Below are 21,116 nucleotides of genomic sequence, written 5' to 3' on the forward strand. Positions count from 1 at the left end.
GGAGGCGCTTCAAAAATGCTTGAGGGCTCCCGCAGCGCGGGAGCGTGCCCGTCTGTGGCAGTTAGGGGCCAGAAGAGGCCGGGCTGGGCCACATCATTTCCATTTCTCGATCAAAACTACATGGTTAACCACTTATATTATATGTTGATTTTTTCTCCCTCTGTTTGTAGCAGGCGGTTAAAACATATTATTTGAGTTCCTGCAGGAGGGAGAAGTGGACTCCTCAGGGGGTCATTTAAAAAATATTTGTACGGGGTAAACTCAACAAAGGTTATAAATAGCGGGGACATTTAACCTTTAGAGGCCCCGGCTAATTGCCGGGTCTGGTGGCTCAGTGGACTAATGCGTCCACTGCAGGGGCCTGTGTTCGACCTCATGGTCACAGGTTCAAATCCCGGCGGGTCCACTCAGCCTTTCATCCATCTGAGGTCGATAAAATGAGTACCATTGAGTTGGGTAACAATAAACATCTGTTATTCAGCGCCAAGAAACCGCTGGGTGAACGTGCGCTTTACAAATACACATGTTATGTTATGTTATGTTAATTACATAGGGCAGCAACTATGGGGAGGAGAAAGACCCAGGTGACTCAAGAAGGGTCTGTAGTTGCATCTAGAGCAACAGTAACCACCGTGGACGCCTTTTTGTCAAGGGCTGCTTCAGTCATTGACAAAGAAATTGAATTGGTTAATAGGCGTCTATCCAGATCCCCCTCAAGTGTCCTTTACCCCCTTTTGGGTGGCCCTAATATTTGTTCCAAGGAATCTATTGACGAGCTAGAGAGTATTTTTCTTTCTCCGGGGTTGGGCAGTGACGCACAGGTAAAGGACGTGCTCTCTCGCATTCCAGAAGCTGGGGGGGAAGCTACCCTTGAAGCCCTTGTCCTCGGTAGTGATAATCGTAAACAGGAATGGCGCTGTTCATGCTGTTACAGTGGGGAAGGGTGGGACTGGTGGGAAGAATAGTGACTCCCTAACAAAGGTACCCCATGGCCCTATCCCACTCCAACAATCAAGGGAGGCTAGTCCTTCCGCTGCCAGTTTGAAAAGAAAGTGTAAAGCACTCAGTAGCCAAGCCAAAAAGACAAAGCCCAATGCGCCACTAATACCTCCCTCTGATATAGGGGTGTCCCAGATAGTAGTGTCTTCTATTGTTGATCATCCCACGTTGGAAATTTTTTAATCTATGTTGAGCTCTATGTTGGAGGAAAAGTTGACCCCTATTGTGGCCAAGTTAAATGATATAGAGCAAGGTATAGCAGGCCAACTTGAAACTTTGCAATCAATTCGATCGTCAGATACCATTAATACTGTGTCAACTAAATCTAAAACCACAGTAGGCATTTTACAACCAACAGGGGTAAGTGGGGACCCTTGCTCATCTAGTATTACTGTGACCTGTGGTAGCACTTTGGACCACAGCTACATAGGGGGGCTGCCTGATGGTACTATTGAGGTTATGGTAATGAATGGGGCCCAACCAGTAAGGCAACAGGGTCAGGCCCCCCAGGACTTGGGGAATAACACAGGAAAGTTGCAGGAACATCCCACCAATGCCCCACCAAACTCTGCAGTCATTACCTTACCACCTCAATATACTCAGTTGGTGTTCATCCTCTGGAATGTCCCACCACTTTCTCGGGGTACTAATGAGGATTTCTCCCAACTTAAGAACAAGGTTACCCACTGGTTTTCCATCAATACCTCCGTAGGCTCAGCAGTGGAACGTAATATCATTATGGTGCGTCGTGTGGGCTGGCTGGGTAACTCTAAGAAAACAGGGGGGGGGGAGTGTATAAGTGTGAACTTTAATAATCCAATGATCGTCGAGAGAATATTTAGCGAGGTCTGTGCCGGTCTGGCTAATAGGGACCCTGGTACCCAGATCCTTCCTTTAAGCTTTTTTTACAAGCCTGAGCCTCCAAGGGGTAATCATTTAAATTCTCTATGCAAATGGCAGCTTCATGGTCCTGTCGAAGTCCATGGGACCAGACCATTCATCCTGCCATAGTGACGCACAACATCTCGGGGGACCGCTATTTTTGCCCTGTTCCGTAGGGGTCCAACAGATTCGCAGCACTTTCGAGGTTGGAGGACTGCGAATGACTTAATGTTAGCTTAGAATCCAACGTGCCACCTGTCGAACGCCAGGTGTCCTCCCACCCCCCTCCCCCCGCCCCCCACCAAAGTGCCGGGCCCCCTGGGCAGATGTTGCCCGGGGTGCATATCTTAGAGTCGAGAGGTTTTACCTACCGTAATACCGGGGAAGTCTATAGAGCAAGCAGATTATAATGTTCTTTCCTGGAACATCGCAGGGCTAGCGGGGAAGTTTCAGGATCCAATGTGGGTGCTCTTCATCAGGCAATTCCCTGTGATTTGCCTCCAGGAGACTTGGCTGGTGAACTGTAACCTATTTTTAGAGGGTTATAAAGCCATTTTTTTGTCCCGGCCTCCCCCTCAGTGGCAGAGGCAGGGGTGGCTTGGTTATTTTTACAGCATTAGCCTTGAACTGCAGGATCAAGGAACTTCCCACCATCCACAATGATCTCCAAGTTGTCATCTTAAAGCCAGGAAACGTGAGCCTGTGCATGATCAAATTTTATAATGCAGTAAACACTTCGGGGTTTGCGAGATTGCTCAGGTGAGTAACTTTGTTAGACAGTATTGTGGTCATGTCGCACATAGCCTTATGATAGTAGGGGATATTAATGTTCACCCGAGTGGTGACCCTGCGACCACAAATATGAGTGAAATGGGTTGTGCTAGGATGCAGGGACTCCATTTTAAGCATGCGGCTCAGGGTGATGCACTTAATGATCTACTTAATGAATTCAACCTGATTTCGTATATGTCTTCTGTTGCTGAATCTAGCAAACAGCCTGTCCCATCATTTAAAGTACGCAACAGTGGGACCTTTATAGACCATATCTTGATTTTGGCTGGTTTCCAGTTGGTACTCCTGGGATTTATAATCTTAGAAAGTATTTTTAGTGATCATAACCCTGTATGCGTACACCTGGAGAGTGGTTTGCTGAAAAGGCAGGCAAAGGTGTTAGTGTCTGTTGCGATGAGACTCACGGATGGGAGGCGTCGCCTCAAGTGCTGCCAGGTGACCCCGGACTTATTTTATTATAAGGTACATGAATTATGTGTTTCAGAATTAGCATTATGTGTGTTCCCTGATTCCCTTGCCATGGGTGTTTCAGAGCTTTTGAGGGGATAGATTCAAAGATGGGGGCCCCATTAACTGTCCCTGCACTAAGATCATCATTTAGGGATCCCAAATGGTTTGACCCCGATTGCTCTAAATCTGCCAGAGAGCTAAAGGTAGGCTTGAAAGCAAACCCAGGAGACCAACTATGGATCCGGGCCCTCCGTCTTAAATATAAAAAGGCATTGGCAAAACACAAAGTCGAATTAAAGGATGCAACATGGAGAGGACTCCTAGATCCAAGCATGCTAGGTAGCAGCACAAGATTCTGGGGACTAATTAACAGACCCTTGTTTGAGAGGGAAGGGGCCGATGATATTGGCACCAATATAACTGAAGATGAATGGGTGTCCCATTTCTGGTCCATATTTAGGAGTGCCACAACCCAGATATATCCCAAAGCTGAAGGTCAAATCGAAACTTTGATCCCATTTGTGCTGAGTGAGATAGAGAAAGGTATCTCGGGGTTGACGTGTAATAAGGCCCGAGGCCCGGACAGTATGCCACCGGACCTTCTCAAATCAAATCCATCTCTCTGTGTCCCGGTCCTTGCAGCCTTGCTTAATACAGCAGCAGGGGCCGGCTGTCCAGAGTCATGGGGCACTTCAACCACTGTCCCGGTATTCAAGAAGGGCGATCGCAACAGTACTAATTGTTATAGACCGTTCTCCCTTATTGATTCCGTGGTTAAGGTCGTGGACAGAGCTGTGTTGAACAGATTGGAAGCCTGGACAGAAGGTAACAGTTATATTTCTGACATCCAATATGTGTTTCGCCCTGCTCACTCCACCTTAGCACAATGCCTTAACCTGTACATGATTCTCGGGAAGTACACTGTTGCCAGCCAGGGTAAGATCTACATGGCGTTCATGGATCTTTCCTCCGCTTTTGACTGTGTCAATCGGGGGAAACTGTGAAAGTCCATGTGCGCCATGGGGGTGGAGGCCAGTCTGGTTGACTTCCTGAGGGACCTGCATAGGGACACAAAGGCAAACATAAGATTCTCCCAGGACCACAGGGTATCTAGGAATTTTAACGTCGAAAGGGGAGTAAGGCAGGGGTGTATTTTGGCCCTGTTTCTTTTTAATCTGTATATCAATGATTTGGATAAGACCCTGGTAGAAACTGTAGTCAATTTCCCCTATGTTGGGCGTAGGGGTCTGCCCGTCCTGCTTTATGCGGATGACTCGGTCCTCCTTGCCAGAAGCGCAAGAGGTCTGCAGTCTTTACTCAATACCTTTCACAGCTTCATGGCTGATCGCGACCTAGCCATAAACAATACTACAAATTACGTAATGCAGGTTGGGTCGGATCCCAATAGGCAGTACCCTTTTATGGTGAACGCTGAGAAAGTACCTATAATGACAACCTTCTCATACCTGGGCGTCCTCTTTGATGACCATTTAAACTTGGGTGCTCTAGTACAGAGAAAAAGAGGGGAGATTACAAGAGACAACACAGCTATTTTCAACTTTGTAGCAAAAATGGGTAAGGCAATGTTGAAAATATATCAGGCGAAAAGTGTCGCAATCGGTAGTTATTGCAGCAAGCTATGGGGATACGTAGCAGCTGAGGGTAGCCAGGTGGCAGAGAACAACTTCTTAAAACAGCTCCTGGGAGTACCCAAAGGAACATCAAATCTAGTAGTTCATGAAGAAACGGGGTTACCTTTTATTTGTGATACCCTTGCAATGCGCCCCTTGCTTTTCTGGCTCAACTGCTGGCTAAATAAAGACCTAGTTCTCAACCATTAGTTACTGAAAGAAGTCTTGTGCCAGGACCACATGCTTAAAATTCCATGGCTAAAATACATAAAAGGCTGGTTGGCGGAGGTGGGGCGTCGGACCTTTTCTTTAAGACCTGATTTTATTACTGGTAAGGATGTGGAGTTTGTAAAGAAGTCTTTCATCCTACTTAAAACATTTAATAGAGATGGAATAGGCTTGGTTAAACCCAACGTATGTAAATTTGTGATGCTCAAAACTATGCCATCGATGGAGCCATATCTCTTGTGGCCCTGTCGGCCCACGAGCGGTTTTTATTAACCAGGTTTCGGATAGATTTTTTCCATCTTTTACTTGCAGTACCAAAGGGAAGCCACAGAGGCCAGGTGCTACCTCCCTGTGGCTGAGACGGAGTGTCTCCTCAGAATTTTGTGCACTTTATGTTTTTTTGGCGCCTCTATGATGCTCCCCGAAGGTTCTTCTTAAAGCCACTTTGAAAAAAGTTGAATTTTATTCAGGTCCGCTCAGCCCTTTGCTTCTTACAAATTTTGAAGCCAGAATGCACATTAGTTGTAGTTGGTTATCTGAAATCTTCACTGAAAATGAGAAATTGCATGGAGAATTAATATATCCCCATATTGTAGCTGTCACTCTAGTAGTTTTTCCCCAAGAGTTTACATGTCTATTTTAGGTGACTGCTTTTATTGTACATATCCCCCCTTGTCTCTATTGGAATGAACATTTATGCATTGTGATCATGTATTATGTATGAGCTTTTAAAGATTCTACAAATTTTATTGGATGTAATGTTGCTTTTATGGTTTTTCAATTATCAAAACCGAATAAAGTATTTTGAAATTCGATTAAATACATAATAGTAGAGTATGTTTCGACCGTAGCAAATACATATCTACCATCTGTATTAGAAGGCTTATCTATTATCTGTAATAAATGTTTAAAAAAATAAAATACAAAGCCACACCATTTTTTTATGTAAGGCTGTAGAGAGAATAATGTCCTACCCATTTTTTATTCATATATGAGAACAAAAGTTCACCAACATGGGTTTCTTGAAGTAAGAAAATATTAGCTTTATGTCTAGCTTAGTAATCTAATATTTTCATACATTTAACTGGATGTCATAAACCTTTAGAATTAAGAGAAACAAATGTAAGCTTATTAGAAATATCCCCAACTGTAAAGAGTAAAAAGAAAATGGAAAAACAATCATAAACAATGAGACAAAATAAAGATGAAGGTAATAGATTGAAGTAACTCTGAAAAAAGAAAACCTATAGAAAAGAAAAAAGACAAGGACCAACATAGAAAAGACAACAGAAAACATTGATACCAGTTTCGAATCATGTACGCAACATGTACAAGAAAAGCCAGTGGTTGAAATATCTTAGTAAGTTAGGACCAGTATGGAAAGAAGTGTGCGGATGATAGGTACATCAGTTGGAAGTCTCATTAGTATCCATGGAGAGGGAAAAACTATGAACCTGGAATGAGCGAATGTCTTCAGGATGAAGACATGATTTAGAATACCATCTTTCCAATCGTGCAGAGTTTCAGGATCAAAAAGGCCATATTTGAATTCTGAGTTGCGTATCTATGGTCATGGAGGAGAGAGAATCTTTAAGTAGGCTGGCTGTTTCCTTTGCAAAATCTTGATGATTGAAGATTTTATTGCTGTTGACGAGGAGTTGTAGTTGCAGTTTTCTTTATCAATAGCTATTTAAACTTGATGTGGTTTGACCAGGCTTTCGGTGTAGCAGTATGCTGGTGCTTTATCAATCTCAAATTTCTCTGGAAAGTTTTCATATAGAAGTTCTCCAAACACTGTATGCAATCATACCCCTCTGTCTTCAGGCAGATTGAATATTTATAAATTATATTGTCTGTTTTGTTTTTCCAAGTTAAATAGTTTAGTAATAGGAAGAATTTTAGCTGTGATAGGAAGTAGTTGGTTTCTCTTAGTTGTATTGCCTTGTGTTTTAATTTCATTATATGAAACATTCATGTAAGTTCAGCAATAACTGTGTGAATATTTTTTAATTTCAGAGAGAATATTGCTGATATTACACTGGACAGCTTTTTATTCTTCCATATTTATGATAAGTGATGGTTCAGAGGAGTCAACTACTATGTTTGATTTAATAGGTGGTGGAGGAACAGCGTGTTAATGCTTATTGGAGTTAAAAAATATATTTTTGCTTTCATTGGTCATTAATATGACAATAAAAATGTAAGTAAACAGTGTAAAAATATTAGACATATTGAAATCAATCAAATCAGTGAGATTCTGTAGGTGAAGGAAGCTTTGTCTGACTGCAGGGGGGTCCTAGGCCCAAGTTGCTCCTTTTCTTGAAGCTTCTGCCTCTCCTGACAGTAACTTCAACTGCAGAATAGTGAGAGATCGAACACGGTCACCAGCAGCTCTTTGACGCCTCAAATAGTTCAATAATCACCAATCATATTACCATAGATACGTTAAAAGTAGGGGTAGGCAGTAAACTACGCTTCACAGGCAGAGCTTGTGGTTTTCTGTCCACTCCGTGCTCTGCTTGAAACATGGATTTAGGCAGAAAGCCTGCCAAACACCAGGTGGTAGAGTGTTTCTCATGCGCTGTTCGCTAGTCCGCCTCCTGGTGAGCTTTCTCAATGCAGGTGGTCACAGTAGGTAATTACTGCTCACGTTGAGAAAGTTGCCGCATGGGATGCAAAAGCTACTGCTTGAGTAGAAAATCTACTCAAGCGGCAGAAAGAAGTAGCACCCCTGGCACGCCACGTGGTGGTGTTTACACTAATTTACTCTGCAGGACAAGCTCCCGGTATTAAAAATCAGCGAGAAGGACCAGAATTCCCCTACTCGCTGGACTCTGCAGAATCTCAAAGAGATTTTAAGTGACTCCACAGAATGCCGTGGAATAAAATGCTGTCTGTTCCGCACACCCGTAGTTAAAAGGTAAGGGATATTTACCTTTAAAACTAAAAATAATGGCCTAAAAAAGCTTATGTTTGTGATGGGCTGCTCAGGAGCGACTGGGAGGCCGCCATTTCCAGTTCCGCACTCAAGAGGCTCCAGGCTCATCCAAACTTTATGCCATAACCAATACTGTCTCTAACAGCGTACATATACACACCGTGCCGAATTGAGCATCCTGTTTTCCACATATACCAGTGAGGTGAAACATCACTGGGGTTAACGTGTTTAAATTTAGCCTATACATGTTCAACACTTCGTGGTTGGCATGCACATTTTCCATAATGAATGAACAGTGTTATGTTGGGGGCCCTGGGCCCCCATGCTGCAAATGACTGACACAGACACAGTCAGCTACTGAGTACAACTGGCCCAGAGCACGTGCTTTCGGCCTCTTTTATTAGAACTGTGTCACCTGACCAGTGACATCAGTGGTGGGTGGGTGTTTAGTGTAGGGCATACAAAACAACTAGACTGCTGACTGTGACTCTGGGTCACTACAAACAGCAACTCTACTGTGTGAGGACCTTACCCCTGAGTTCATGGAAAGATTAAAGTATTTAAGACGACAGTGACATCTGGTGCCAGAGCTAGGAATCTGAAGCATGAGGCTGTTCAAACACCCTCATGGAGCAACTAGTTAATTTGCTGCACCAAATAGTGGCCCTTAGCTGTCCAGGCAAAACCGGAGGTAAGCTACTCCATGAATGATCCTTCTTTCGCTAAATGTATTTAAAAGGTAATTTAGAGAATAAACTCGGGCTAGCACTGGCAAGATTGTATTTAATCCTCAAATGTACATAGAGTATATTCTGTTGACTAAGTAATTCCTAATTACTGCATCATTCTTGAGAACAGACTGGGGTAACTTTCGTGCTGTCTAAGCGTCTCCATTATTCCTTCATGATGATAGGCATATTTGGAATTCTGCTCAGGAAATATTTACCTTCGATTTTGTGAAGGCATTTGCAGTGGAGTAGAAAATGAGATCATACGAAACTCTCAGTTCTTTTAAAGTTTACTCTGCTAACTCCTTTGTAAACAAACTACCGTACTTATTAGCAACATAAACAGCATGGGATTGGAGCATTGAAGGGTGTTCGGATCCTGTTAGAAAATACATCAAAACACTACTGATTGTCTAAGGCTGGGATTGACGATGCGCTACAATCATTTTAAAGCATTGTGTTGACCTTTCTAGTTCCAATTGGGCAGTGCAACAGGAGAGCTTGATATGAAAGAATTAACAACAACATGACATAACTTGAAGAAATCCCTTTTAGGTGGACAATTACCTGCATTATATCTCTAAAGCACATGCGACTAAATGAAACCAGATACTATCAAACTATAACAAAATAAAATATTTTCAACTCATTTTATCAGTGAAACAATGAAGTTGTGGGCGAAAAGACACTTTATAACAATACATATATAGGAAAATGCAGCCAGCACTGGCTTTCAATAAAAATTAAAAAAAATATTAAAGCCGATTTGAAATCCAATTTTAAAACTGTTTAAAATTATATTAAAAGTAGTTCGAAAATAAGCAGCACAGATGGAGAAAGGCAAACCAGGGAAATCTGATGAAGGTAACACTGGATTAGGCTGTTGAAATAAGAGAATATTATAACAATTAATAATTGAACATACTCTAAAGTGAAATAATATCTGCAAAGTATGCTTCTTCGAATAGGCAATGCAATCTTTACTTATCAATTTAATGCCAGGGACGCAGAAGATAAACGCAAACAATTTGAGGAAGTTAGGAAACAAGCCAGAGATGGAGGCATAAAACTAGTTTGAGTTTTGCAGCAGCTCCTAAATAATTGATGCCAGCTGGCATTAAAGTGTGCAAAAATGTGAACATGGCCAAGTAGCTTTACGGACAATAAATGTAAAATGGATGTGGCTTAAATATAACTAGTTCCCCCTTTTAAGATTTTCTCAGTGACATATTAAAATATTTAGTCTATACTGTTTTCTTGTGACACCTTCTTTCCCTGACAACAGCCTTTGCTTTTCTCTTTTTTTTTCTGCATGAGTTTTTTTTTCTTGCTTTTTCACAAATTTAATTGAAATGTGAACGGGGGCAGGGCAATGCTACATACTGAGATACATTTCTTAAGTTACCGGATGAAATACCATTTATATGAATATTGTTTATTGATGGCGTGCCAACTTTTTTGGTTTAACTTGTACCACTGGGACATGACAGAATGGTAAGATCTATCTATTTTAGTTGACTGTGATGCGCCAAAAGAAGATTGTGCTTGGCTGCAGTGGTGTCTTTAAAAGTGGTTAAGGGAGGAGGCACAGAGCAGGCCACAGTAAAAGATGGGGCCATCTGCAACAGGCATCCTTGCAGAGTGTGCTCGGATCTAGGTATCTGTCTGCCTATCTGTCTGTCTGTCTGTACTCAAATTGCAACCTCTAGATCATGCCATTTTTTAATCCTTCAGCCCAGTACTTAATTTTTTAATTTTTAAAAGTGTCTGTACCCTCATCAGGAAGTTAATACAGCTTGCACCAGCCTGCCCGGGCTGCTAATGACAGTACCAACACAACTACTAACCATCACACTCCTACACGTGTGACAAATCCGACTATTGCAGGCCCACAGCTATAAGAATGACTTGGGCAGCAGATATTATTCAATTTTAATTAATATTAATTTATTATACAACTTCTGTTACCTGTCTATTTATAGAACCAACAACACCATGTGACAGACTGTAATAAGAGCCAGTGTTGACAATTAAGTGCTGGCGACAGGTACTGGAAACTACCAGCTCAAATTTAGCACCGCTTCAACCTCAGAAAACAGAGACGACAGCAGAGTTGGACAGATTTTGAATTCATTTTCTCTGGTGGGATCATATTGCTTATTCACCCGACCCCAAAGTCTATCAAGGGTGTATCCTTTTAGGCATTTCTAATTGACCCTACTCTAGCCTGAATACAAATATTTCACTTAAAAGATATACCTTACATTGTTACTGCTGCACCCCCATCATCTCACCAACCAGCATCTTGTTGGCCATCAACCCTTAATATCCACTTACTACCCGTTTGCCCTACACGCCCTAAACCCTAAAATCACAGTTGGCACCCAAATACCTTTACCCACTCTAAAACCTAAAAATGCCCTTACCACCCAAATACCCTCACCCACCGTAAACCCTAAAAGTATCCTGGCCACTAAATACCCGTACCCACCCCTAAACACTAAAAATACCTTTACCCTAAGAAGGTATGTATGTGTCTTGCAATGCTGCTTGCCTCGTCTACCAAGTAGTGCTAGGCAACAGGTGCGGGTCCCGTTCACAATCCACAGAAACAATCCTCGTCAGTCCACAAGAAAAGAAAGCCCACGCACAGCGTGCCAGCTTCGTTTTAAATTTAATTGGAAACGCTTTTCAACCTAAGCAAGTCTTTGTCACGGCCTCATTTTACAAATTGTGCCCTACCACCTTTAAAAATTGCACATAGTGTGAGACATAGAAAAAATAATGCCATCACCAGTCCAACTGCGATAGGGTAGTTGCAGTCATTTTCTAAACTTTTAAATTTAAACACATTAAATTATTATAATATGCAATTTGCAAGTCACATGTTCATAAAAGCAGACAATTGCAATTAATGTCAGTCAATATGTCAAACTTCTATTATGCCAGGATATGCTGGCCCCTTTATTGAGTCACTGGAGGAGTGTATAGTGCCCAGAGTCTTGAGTTTTTCAAAGTACCTTCTACTGGGGGACCTTAACATCCACATGGAGGCCAATGATTCATCTATGGCCAGCCGTCTGGCAGAAATCTTGGAACTGGCCCAACTCAAACAATGGGTGGAAGGTCCGACTTATGTGGGGGGTCACTTACTCGACTTGGTCTGTTCCAACTTTCCCATTGTGGCACCTAGATCGGATAAAGTGACGTGGTCCGACCACAAACTGGTCCGTTTTGCCTGGCAGGTGGATGGACTCGATAGAGTGAGTACGGGTCCGGTCCTGGACCTCCCTCCAAAGATCAACATTGCCTCCTTTGAGCGAGCCTTAATTGAGTCCCGACCAATAATCAGCGGGGAGCTGGTAGAGGCGGTTAGTGGCTTTAATGGGTGGATGGAATGTGCGGTCAAAGAATCCACAAAGCCTAATGCCCCGTCCCGACCTCGCTGCATCCCTTCTCAGCCATGGTTTTCGCCCAATCTAAGGGATTTGAAACGTGGCTGTAAGAAATTAGAGCGGGCTTGGAGACGAGACTATCAGCCAGAGGCTAAAGCAATCCTGAGAACTGCCCAGAGGGAATATCATGCCGCCATCAGATTAGCTAAGGGCGGTTACTATGCTGGGAGGATTGCTAAAGCTAGTAACAATAGCCGTGAGATCTTTTCTATTGTCAAAAGCTTTTTATCCCCTGTGGCAGACTCACCACTGCTTCCCTCTTCCTCTCAATGGTGCGAGGAGCTATCCTGTTTTTTCAGTGAAAAAATTGAAAAAATTCAAAGGGATTTGCTCGCTGCCTTGCCCACAGGCAATATTCTGATGACTACTGCCTCTCAAACAGTCCACTGCCCCGCACAGCAGTTTCTGGATTTTTCAGTGGCAGAGGAGCCTGATGTCCAGGCTCTCCTTCAGTCCCTGAAATCGGGCTCACCATCTGACCCTTGCCCTGCCCGGGTTCTCTCTGGAGTGGCGTCTACTGTATGTACTGAGGTCACCCAGATTGTGAACCTTTCACTGTCTTCTGCCACGGTTCCGGGATGCTGGAAGCAAGCTATGCTGCTCCCTTTACTGAAGAAGTCAGGGCTTGAGGCTACGATACCGGGGAATTATCGTCCTATATCTTTGCTACCTGCCCTGGCGAAGATCTGTGAGAAGGTGGCTTTTCGCCAACTGGACAGCTTTATCGAAAAATCCAATGCCCTGCACCCGGCGCAGTCAGGGTTCAGAGCGGCCTTTAGCACAGAGACAGCTTTGGTGGAGGTGACGGAGGCCATTCGAGAGTGCTTGGATGGTGGCGGCAGAGCGGTCCTGATTCTTTTAGACCTCTCTGCCGCGTTCGATACCGTCCCCCATAATCTCCTCCTTGCTAGACTGTCTGAGATTGGCATTGGCGGCAGGGTACTGGCTTGGTTGTCATCCTTCCTTTCTGATAGGACGCAGCAAGTATGGATGCCGCCGTTTGCCTCAAAGGCCAAACCACTCTGCACAGGGGTCCCTCAGGGCTCCACTTTGAGCCCGTTGATGTTTAACGCCTACATCACCCCTGTGATATACCTGGCCGAACAGCTTGGGGCTAAGGTCATCGGATACGCTGATGACACCCAGCTGCTCTTTACCTGGCCAGATGACCAGCTGGATACAACAGCTGTTCACCTCTGTCTTTCCTCGGTGTTTCATTGGCTGGCGATGGCCCAGCTTAAATGCAACGAGGATAAGTCAGAGGTCCTCTTCTATGGGTCCTTCCCCTCCAACTTTAAGAATGAGTTGTGGCCCCCTGATTTTCCTAGTCCCAAGGTGATGGGAGGCCCGGCTAAGAACCTCGGAATTTGGTTTGGAGAAGACCTCAGATTTGAGAACCATATCAAGAAGCTGTCAGGGTTACTATGCTGGGAGGATTGCTAAAGCTAGTAACAATAGCCGTGAGATCTTTTCTATTGTCAAAAGCTTTTTATCCCCTGTGGCAGACTCACCACTGCTTCCCTCTTCCTCTCAATGGTGCGAGGAGCTATCCTGTTTTTTCAGTGAAAAAATTGAAAAAATTCAAAGGGATTTGCTCGCTGCCTTGCCCACAGGCAATATTCTGATGACTACTGCCTCTCAAACAGTCCACTGCCCCGCACAGCAGTTTCTGGATTTTTCAGTGGCAGAGGAGCCTGATGTCCAGGCTCTCCTTCAGTCCCTGAAATCGGGCTCACCATCTGACCCTTGCCCTGCCCGGGTTCTCTCTGGAGTGGCGTCTACTGTATGTACTGAGGTCACCCAGATTGTGAACCTTTCACTGTCTTCTGCCACGGTTCCGGGATGCTGGAAGCAAGCTATGCTGCTCCCTTTACTGAAGAAGTCAGGGCTTGAGGCTACGATACCGGGGAATTATCGTCCTATATCTTTGCTACCTGCCCTGGCGAAGATCTGTGAGAAGGTGGCTTTTCGCCAACTGGACAGCTTTATCGAAAAATCCAATGCCCTGCACCCGGCGCAGTCAGGGTTCAGAGCGGCCTTTAGCACAGAGACAGCTTTGGTGGAGGTGACGGAGGCCATTCGAGAGTGCTTGGATGGTGGCGGCAGAGCGGTCCTGATTCTTTTAGACCTCTCTGCCGCGTTCGATACCGTCCCCCATAATCTCCTCCTTGCTAGACTGTCTGAGATTGGCATTGGCGGCAGGGTACTGGCTTGGTTGTCATCCTTCCTTTCTGATAGGACGCAGCAAGTATGGATGCCGCCGTTTGCCTCAAAGGCCAAACCACTCTGCACAGGGGTCCCTCAGGGCTCCACTTTGAGCCCGTTGATGTTTAACGCCTACATCACCCCTGTGATATACCTGGCCGAACAGCTTGGGGCTAAGGTCATCGGATACGCTGATGACACCCAGCTGCTCTTTACCTGGCCAGATGACCAGCTGGATACAACAGCTGTTCACCTCTGTCTTTCCTCGGTGTTTCATTGGCTGGCGATGGCCCAGCTTAAATGCAACGAGGATAAGTCAGAGGTCCTCTTCTATGGGTCCTTCCCCTCCAACTTTAAGAATGAGTTGTGGCCCCCTGATTTTCCTAGTCCCAAGGTGATGGGAGGCCCGGCTAAGAACCTCGGAATTTGGTTTGGAGAAGACCTCAGATTTGAGAACCATATCAAGAAGCTGTCAGGGACCTGTTTTGCTACGCTAAGGGCTTTAAGAAAATTCTTCCCTCTGCTGCCCAGAGAAGCTAGGGAATCGGTTGCGCGTGCCCTCATCTTGTCCAGATTGGACTATGCTAATGCTTTGTTTTGTGGTATCCCGGCGTATCTGGTCAAACGACTGCAGGTTGTCCAGAACGCCGCGGTCCGCCTTTTGTTTAGCATTCCGAAATGGCAGAGTGTTCGGTCACACATGCGCACACTTCACTGGCTTCCTGTAGCTCAGAGAATTATGTTCAAATCTCTCGTGCTGTCATTTAGAGCTGTCCACGAGCTTGGCCCCGGCTACCTGAGGAAGCGCTTCTCTTTCTACACTCCCTCTCGCTGTCTCAGGTCAGCCTCGCTGGCCAAACTGACTCTTCCCCGCTATAAGCGGGCTAGGCTGGGCGGCCAATCTATTTCTGTGGTAACTGCGAAGGCTTGGAATGCTCTCCCTCTTCATTTGCATACCGCCCAGTGTCTATCCAAGTTTAAGAAGGATCTCAAGACCCATCTGTTTGTTTGTTAGGTCTAGGCTGTCTCTCTGTGTTATGTTTGGTCACCTCCGCAACGCGCCAGGATACTCCCCAGTAGCAGAGCGCGCTACAAAACAACCTATAACATAACATAACATAACATAACATAACATAATTTCTTTGTCATATTAATGCCAAGTGGCCGAGTCATTGAATACAAATATATACCTGGACATTAGGGCCGGGCTGGGCGTAGCGGGCACCGGGCAATGCCCCAGTGCACGGCACGGGAGGGGGGCCAGTTTGGGGACTTGGGGACCGTTTTTGTTACAGGACCATAGCTGCAAAATCGGCCCAAAAACCGGCCCTGACAAAGAGCTCGGTGGCACCCACAAACCCCCAGGTGCGGGGGGGAGGCGGCCGAGCACTTTGCCTGGGCCGGTTTTGGTTTCTAGTCCGGCCCTGCTGGACATGTGCTCAAATTCTTCTACATAAACAAAGGACATCAGAAATCTGTTATGAGGAAAACAATTGTATTAGAAACTTATTAATTGTGTTTGTAAGGGTGTGTACAATCGTCCTGCCTTCTGATAAAAAAATTGGGTGATGTTTCCCCTTTTCTTCAAATACGGTCAGGTGGCCTGTGCCCTGATATCCATATATATATTGACATACATTTTCTATAGGAGTAGTAGTCCTCACCCAGTCCTGGAGGTCCTATTTTTTGTAGAAACAGACTGCAAAAGGACACTCCTCCCTATCTGGACTTGATTAAATCACAGAGGTCCTCTAGCCAACCAAACAGGAGTGTGTGTCCTTTTGCGCAAAAAGTATAAAGAAATTATGTAATAACATTATCACAGTGTTAGTTTCATTGATTGAACTCGAGAAGAACAGCGAGAAATGTCCCTCAAATCAATAGTTTTAAATAAAGGAAATAAGGGAGAAAGGACCGGAGGAGAAAAGCAAAGAGAAAAAGAAAAAAGAAATGCCGGAGTGATTAAGAATTTTGTTTTTTAAACGACCAAAGGCGAACTTGCTTAAAAAAAACTACCACAGGGGAATTTGCTTCCATGCAAAATAATATACATCGACTCCTTCTGCCTGAGTTTTCTCTCTCTGTTGCCACCTCAGATATTCCTCTCAATCCTGTCCATTGCAAAAACATTAAAAGATCAGCATCCTGTTTATTCTCCTTGTCCCAATGTCTAGCAACAGAATAAGACACATCTAAGTTCTTAATAGCCCGCAATTGCCTATCACAGGGTCACTCTTTACTAGGTGCCGGTGTTTCGCTACTACCTTTCAGATGTCCCTTCTCTCTTTGCTGTGTGTGGTTAATAATCTCACATTTGCCCACATGCATCAAAGTTCTTTATTGCGATTCCTAATTTGCGAAAATTACCGAATCGCAAATTACGAATCGCAAAATGGTATGCATCAATATTTTCGCAATTTTATAGCGATTCAGTAAAAATCGCAAGAAAATTGCGATTTTTTCATTGCGAATTCGCAATTTGATGCATACTAATAAGGACACACCCAGGAAGCCAGTACTCTGATTACACACAGCTGAAGCCCAGTTCAAAATGCAGGAGTGGCTGTTGGCAGTTGGAGCTCTGCTTGCAGCTACAGGAGGAGTGTGTTTGGTGTGCTCTTGAAGGAGTAATGGCTACTGAAAGTGCTGTGGAGGACCTGCATGCCAGAAAACGAAAATTAAAGTTTAGTGACCAGGAACTTGAAATATTAATTGAAGAGGTCACTCTGAGGCATGATCAGCTTTTTGGCAAGGATTCCTTGAAGGTCCCCGAAGGAGTGAAGAGAAGACTGTGGCTGGCCATTCAATCGAAAGTGAATGCTGTGGGGGTTGCCCACAGAGACATCACAAATTTACAAAAATGCTGGTATGACTTACGCAGCCGTGCTAAGGACAAAATTGCGACCAGGATTAAAAGTGCTAACAAGACAGGTGGAGGACCCCCAAAGGATAAACCTAACACCCCGCTGGAGTAGATGGTTGAGGCGACCCTGCTCACTGAAGCAGTGGTAGGAGTGACCAACATAGACACCTCTGAACAGCCTGGTACTTCACAAGGTAAGTGTGTAATTGTAAATTTTATTTTTGTAAATTTGTCACAGACACTTGCCTTTTGATTCAAACTCAAATGATATAAGTAATCCTCAGCATCTACTCTGAAACACAAACAAAAAGAGTCATAGTAATTAATGGGAGTCTGCATTGAAGCATTGCATTGTGGGAGATGTAGTTTTCATGAACACTAGTGTTATACATTTTATGAAGTGAATGATTCCAAAATTTTTAAGAAGTCATAGCATATGAGAATACACAAATTTCTTCTTACACAACATGTTTATTTTGAATCACAAATGTATTTTTACAAAAACAGTAGGTAATTCACATACATTTCAAAAAGTAAACTTTACATATATTTTCCATTTTTAGATTTTCTGAAAGAGAGTGAAAGCATGGATTTGGACAACACAGTAAATACAGACATAGAGGAAATGCAAGTCCAAACTCAAAATATATCATCACCAACAGTTGGAAAAAAGAAAAAAAATAAAAGGGTTCAGCAACTGCAAGACTCTGATACTGATGAACAGATAAATACACATGCACATTTGCAACAAGCAGTTGGGAGTAAAGCAAAAAAAAATGTAAATCAACGCAGCAGACTGCAACAATTTTACAGGAGAAGGTCACGTCCTGCAAGCCAGGCAATGTCCTCACAAGATGAGTGCCAGGCCAGTGTGGTGGAGAAGAAGCTCCTCAAAGTACAAAGGCTGCAAGGCAAAGACATCAGGGTCATGAAGGGCCAACTTAACCACATTAATAACAACATTAGCACCATGAGTGACAGCCTTGTGAGAATTACTTCTGTGATGGAAAATGCACATATGGCCACAAGTACTAAACTAGAGCGCATGGCAACAGCCATGGAAAGAATGTGTTGTTGCGTGTTTATCTATCCTGATCGATACTGTGACCTTATGCCCCTATTCGGCTATAAATTCATTTATTCCCTATATTGGCATAACCGTTCAAGTGTGATATTCAGAAAGTCATCTCTGGCCTCACACGAACAGAGCCACATTCCAGAATAGTTCTCTGCCACTTCCTTTGCAACCAATTAGTGCAATGACAGAGCAGAAGTCACTATCTGATATTCCTAGATTAACACTCCGAGTTCTTCAACAAGATAAAAACTCAGCAAACCTGGAAATCCCCGCTTGCTGTGTTTTGATTAGTAATGGAACTCTAATGAGCAACTGATAGCTATCACTTCCTAGTGACATCTTTAATTGACGTCTTATGTCCAGCAAACTTACGTCAAACCAGGCACCTGTCAGGTATAAATATTACCAACGTTGCCTTAAGCAATGGCTGGTGTCCAATTGCTGTTGTCTGCTGTATGCAGTACGCTGCTGCTGCCCCGTTGCTGTTGGTGAAGCTACTGATACCATTATCGCTGCTAAAGCGCGAACGATGGTGTGGTGAGCTTAGGAGCTGAACAGCCGTCCCTCTGCGAAGAGCCCAGCAGATGCCAAGCTGCCCGCGGACGCTGTCCCCCCTCCTCCTCCTCGACGCGCTGAAGAGAGACGCTGCCTTTCTCCTGCAGAGAAATCCAGCTCCAGCGTTTCTGGTGTACCCTTGCGGGTGACTGGAATACCGAGACCCCCTGAAGGAGATACCAGACCTCCATCATTCTATTCAGAGGTATGGTGTTGACTAAACCCTTAGTGAGAATTCTTGAAGCAAACCTTGGCAAAACCAACTTAACTTAAAGCTACTTACTTACTCCCCTTCCACGTGTTAGGCTTAGGTCAGGCACACTGGGGTAGGCGTAGTTAGAAGCACCAGTTGAGTATTTTAGCCTAATGTATATATGACTGTATATATGTTTTATTACTTTTAAACCATTGTATGGCTAAGAAACCATATCAATGCTTTTACAGTATTATCTTGCAATACTTATCTTACTGTACGTACTTTTTATAATAACAAGTCTTGCAATTGTGGCAATACATTTCTCTTGTACGAGAAGAAAGACTGTTCAATAAATATTAACCCTTTATTGACAAACGCCCATCTCTCTATTCTCTACATATTGTGAAAGTAATCTGCACTAATCTGACTGAGTGAAATACCTGTCTATTGTTTCACACGACCCTAGAGATTGACTCTTGATCTGAGGAGCAAAGTTGTCATGTTGCACGGTTGTTGGAAAGCTGAATCCCTTCTTGTCTGTGCCAGGGAAGCTGATCACTTCCTATGCAGAGAAGAAAGTTTCCAGTGACCTCTGAGCTAGTTGGTAACAAACCCAATTAACTTTAGCATAGTCAGTAGTGGCCTGGAAGATCCGCACTTCTACGTCGATACTACTGTTTATGTTATTCCAATGCGCAGGGCCTAGTGGGAAACTAGGAACTACACTACATGGCGCCCAACGTTTGGTAAGGCGATAAACTAACGCAAGACGTTAGAGTAACTCAGTCGTGCATATTTCACACAGACCCCTTTCTCCCGTAAATACTCCAATAGACGTCTGGAGTGGGTGAAAGGTTAAAATCCGCCCGAACTCAGTAGGACGAGATTCCTATGTAAAGCTCTGGTTTATTCAACGTTGAAGGATACAGTGTTCCAAAATATTGTGCACCTAATCTTTGTCTCCTTGGAGACCAACTCTGCAAAACCTGCATTTATAAAATGTCAGACAGTGAAGAAGAAAGGGAAGCAGTTAGACTGGCAACCCTACTAATAGAGGAAGACACGAGTCTCCTACACACAGACCCGGATGCAATTATCATCCCGGTACATTTAAGAAAATCTATAACGTTAAAACTTATAGAAAACGGACTGACACCACAAGGTGGTACAGTAATTTTCGTGATAGAGGCTCACGAATATCGGCAGACAGAGGTATTCTGTTCATGGATAAACTTTCCAGCGGCAAACGCTACAACAAAAGAGTTTCACTATTACAAAATAGAGGAACCTCTGGAAGAGTACGCTCCTTTCGAGGAGATTGAAATTCCACTTAAATTCCAAGAGCACCTGCTCTGGTTTAATGGCGCCCTAAAAAATAATGATCATATTACCAGGCTCGGTCCACTAGGTAGACCAGGAGCAACGTGGCCGGTTCTAGCCAGCTACACACCACATCCGGACATTGGAAAAATGTCAAGGGAAGACCTCTTAGTTAACATAAGAGAATTAACAAAGGCTTATAGAGAGTTAGTAAAATTATTTATTAAAAATAATTTAAACACTCCTAAAAAGAGCTGGGATGGAAATAAACAATCCACTCCCAAGGAAAAAGTTTTCCAGTCCAGAGGAAGGTCTCCTCGACGGAGGGAAAGAACTCCGACTCGAGAACACCAGTCTCCCCAGAGGGAGCCCTCTGAGAAAAGATATAACCTTAGAAATAGGGATAATCTGAAAAAACCTGATAGATATCAAAGTATTGATACACGTCCCTCTCGATCTTTTCCACAGAATTCGGAAAGAAGAGGACGGTCAGACCCAGGAGAGCACACCAAGTCCAAAGACAAGGAACCTGCTCAGAGTAAAAAATCTCAATTTCAGAAAAAGAAGGTAGCCAGTATTAGAGTAATCAACCATGCCGAGAATACTGAGGACACAGTTGAAAAACGGGGAGTGGGCATTGACAATGTTGGACAGTGCAGCAGAAATCAGTATAGCGTGCAAGATCTTGATGAGTCATCTGGAGACAGTGGACACGAATGAATACATTCAGTTTGAAACTGCCGACACCAGACTTAGCGAGCCCCATAAAATATACGAAATAACATTGCGTATAGAG

The sequence above is a fragment of the Lissotriton vulgaris genome, chromosome 4_1 (genome assembly GCF_964263255.1).
Source record: "Lissotriton vulgaris chromosome 4_1, aLisVul1.2, whole genome shotgun sequence".
In the NCBI taxonomy this organism is placed as follows: Eukaryota; Metazoa; Chordata; class Amphibia; order Caudata; family Salamandridae; genus Lissotriton; species Lissotriton vulgaris.